Source organism: Gossypium hirsutum, chromosome A01 (genome assembly GCF_007990345.1).
Source record: "Gossypium hirsutum isolate 1008001.06 chromosome A01, Gossypium_hirsutum_v2.1, whole genome shotgun sequence".
NCBI classification, from domain to species: Eukaryota; Viridiplantae; Streptophyta; class Magnoliopsida; order Malvales; family Malvaceae; genus Gossypium; species Gossypium hirsutum.
The window spans coordinates 49596026-49599904 of record NC_053424.1 but is presented as its reverse complement, the minus strand read 5'-3'; the positions used below and the strand labels follow the sequence as shown (position 1 = coordinate 49599904).

The 3879-nt window shown below is 34.6% G+C and overlaps 1 non-coding gene across 1 annotated transcript; it reads right to left on the bottom strand.

Moving 5' to 3' along the window:
* Window positions 1-3073: 3073 nt before the first annotated feature.
* Window positions 3074-3180, bottom strand: LOC121208094 (small nucleolar RNA R71). The gene has a single exon (XR_005903092.1). It is a non-coding gene; the product is annotated as a small nucleolar RNA R71 (small nucleolar RNA).
* Window positions 3181-3879: the final 699 nt, after the last annotated feature.

The following is a 3879-nucleotide window of genomic DNA, read 5'->3' as shown; positions in this document are numbered from 1 at the left end:
TGGTCCTATTTTGTGCTCAGGTAAAAAAAAAGCTTTTGTAAGCTTGATTAAGGTTTAGATTTAATTGCATATCATAATGAGAATGCGTTTATGACATGTTTGAATCTTTGATTGATTTATTTACGATTAATTTGATAGTGGTTGCTCCGACAACGGATGTAGCATCTTGTAGCTCGGACCCGGTGATCAGGTCGAGCAAGAGGTATTTCAATTCTCATTATGCATATGTTCCCAATTTTGGTCTTTGATTCATTTATGAATCTTACCTTTCAGTTTCAATTTTCATCTCTAAGGACTTACACAATTATTATGTAACACCCTTATATCATGTTCGACTCAAGGAACCTGATATAAGAATATTACATTTGGTGCCAAAATAATCCTTGGCTAATTACTATTATATTTGAACATAAAAACGGACAAATAATAGATTTAAATAATTTACATTTAAATCCATTACTACTACTTGGGACATACTTAATTTTTCCTAAGTACATGTCATTCTATTCAAAATTTTAAAACGTACCCTCTTGTTGCTTGAAGATGTAATGAGATGAAGACTCGTAATCTCAAATACAACTCTTCAAAATTTCTGTACCTAATCTGCGCACAGAAACAAACTGTACGCTGAGTATACACCCAGTGGTATTACTATAATTCAAATACTTAAGGTAAAAACAATATATATACACATTAAATCTTACCACTATTTTACCTTCAATAAATCATTCGTGCATTTAAACTTTAAATTTATTCTAATAATATATATCTTAAATAACTTTTCTTTATTTTAATTTATATATCTTCTTATTACATCAATATCCATTTCATGCATTTCATCAATAACCATTTCATAAAATCATTATTTTATATATTTCATTTCTATATCCTAACTCAATAACTTATTCTATTCCATATCTAAAACCTTACAACATTTCTATTCCATATCTAAAACCTTACAACATTAGTCTTTCAATAATTATTTAAACCAACATTTGTCAATAAAAATAATTATAATTAATTCATAGGATTATATTTGATAAACCGTAATTTATACATATTTTTACCCCATGTTTAAAGCATTTTATGGATGATTTTCCATAAGAATTGGTGAATTAGATTCTCCTAATACTTTAATTTCATGTTTTATACTTAGGAGAGCATAGAAGAGCGAAAGGAAAGAGAAACGGGCCAAAAATAGAGAAAATGGGCCAAAGTACGAAATCAACACGGCCTAGATTTCCTCACGGGTATCCCACACGCCCGTGCCATTCTAACAGGCTTGAGCACGGCCTGAAGAAATTGCACACGGGCGTGTCCTTGCCGAGCGCAAGTTGAGTCCAATTTGGAAAAGGCTAATTTTAAGGGCTAATAGGCATTCCAAAGCCTATAAATACACCCTAGAAGAGGAGAAAAAGGGACACACAGAATAGGGAGTAAGGAATTACTCCAAGGAAACCGATTGATCCATCTCAGAAGCCGGATTCATCATCAAGACTGAAGATCTCTCCTCAATATCCCTTCAAGAGTTTGAGTTTTCTTTATGTTTTGTATTCTTTATTCTTCTGAGATGTTGTCTTATTTAGTTATGAACTAAAACCCCCAAATACCTAAGGGGAATGAAACCTAAGACAAATCTTGTTATTATTTTCTGAATCGTATGATAAATATTTAACTTGTTCTTAATTATGTGTTCTTAATTCTTGTTTTGATATCTCAGGATACTGATTCAAGACATGCTCTTATTCAGAGGAGGAATAGACCCTGTCTAAGAGTACATTTGTCATAATTAAGTGGAGTTGATTGCGCGCCTAGACATAGGGTGACAAGATTTTGCCGGATTAGGGTGAAACCTAATAAGGGGATCTATAGATTGAGTTAATGCAACCCTAGAGTGTTAATTAGAGAAAAGTCTCAGTTGTTCAGTCTAGGGATTAGACGTTATTAGTCTTGAATAGGGATAATAACATAACTTAGGGATCTCTATGGAACAAGTTGAATGAATAAATCGTCCGATTCGGAGCCAGAATAAGAAGTAAAGTCTAGGTGGATTTTTCCTTAGGTATTGTCTTAAGTCAATCGATTTTCCCCAAAAGCAATTCCCCAATTCTTTTCTTTGTGAGTTATTAATTTAGATAATTAGTTAATTAAAACAAAAACCTCTTTATTCTTAGGCTAGATAATAAAAAGACAGTCATTACTAGTATTTTTAGTTCCTTTGGGTTCGACAATCAGGTCTTGCTAAAACTATACTACTGTTCGATAGGTACACTTGCCTACATCGCAATAATAGTTAGTTCAAGAACGAGTAATTATAAATATTTAAAACCTATCACGAAATCACGCGATCAAGTTTTTGGCGCTGTTGCTAGGGAACTAAGATATTAGGAACGGTCAATTTTTATTACTTTAGCCATTTATTTTTCTTGGAATTTAATTTTATATTATTATTATTATTACTTACTTATTTACTTTTTCCTTCTCTTGGCAGGTTTTTATAGTTTATGACTAGAAGAAACCCGTCAAGGCCACTACTTTTTGAGAAGAAATCGACCGCACAGTTCGTAGAAACCAAAAAGAAATAAGGCGAAGCTTAAGATAAACGGAGAACGAGCAAAAAGACAATACTCAACCCCCAACTGAAGAGATGGCTGAAAACCAAGGCAATCAGCTACCTCCTGCAACTGCGGTTAATCAAAATCCTGCTCCACACACTATGGATTATGCTAAACATTCTTTAACAGGAACTGAATCAAGCATAGTTAGACCTGCTGTAGCTGTAAATACTTTTGAATTAAAACCTAACACTATTCAAATGATACAACAATTTGTTCAGTTTGATGGTTTGTAGGATGAGGATCCCAACGCTCATTTAGCCAACTTTTTAGAACTATGCGATACATTTAAAATTAATGGCATTTCTGATGATGCCATACATCTTTGGTTGTTTCCCTTTTCATTGAGGAATAAAGCTAAACAGTGGTTGAACTCGTTACCACGAGGGTCAATTACTACTTGGGAACAAATGATCGAAAAATTTTTACTAAAATATTTTTCGCCGACTAAAATGGCTAAATTACGTAATGATATCTCTTCTTTTGTGCAGATGGATTTAGAAACACTCTACGATGCATGGGAGAGATACAAGGACCTTTTGAGAAGATGCCCCCACCATGGGTTATCGCTTTGGCTCCAAGTACAAACATTTCACAATGGTCTGAATCCTTTGACTTGGCAAATGGTTAACACAGCTGCTGGCGGAACCATCAACAATAAAACACCAGAAGAAGCCTATGAGTTTATAGAGGAGATGTCACTGAATAACTATCAATGGTAAGTTATGAGGACAAAGCCAACGAAAACAGTCGGCGTTTATAATGTCGATCCGGTTACCATGCTCTCTAATCAGGTAGAACTCTTAAATAAAAAGATTGATGGTTTTCTTAATTCTTCACAGATTCACCTAGTAATACAGTGCGAAGCAAGTGGAGGTGGAACAAACCATTCGGAATACCAACTTTATGGCCACAATATGGATAACGAGCAATTAGACTACATGGGTAATAATCCTCGACCTCAAAACAATCCATATAGTAACACTTATAATGCAGGTTGGAGAAACCACCCCAATTTCTCGTCGGGCGGTCAAGGAAATCAAAGACCACAACATCCTCCGGGTTACCAACAACAACCCTACCAACAGGAAAAGAAGCCAAACCTTGAAGAGATGCTCTCAAAGTTTATATCAGTGTCAGAAACTCGTTTTCAGAACACTGAGACAGCACTTAAAAATCAACAATCGTCGATCCAAGGGCTCAAAATTCAGATAGGCTAGCTTTCCAAACTAATCTCCGAGCGACCACAAGGTAGTTTGCCAAG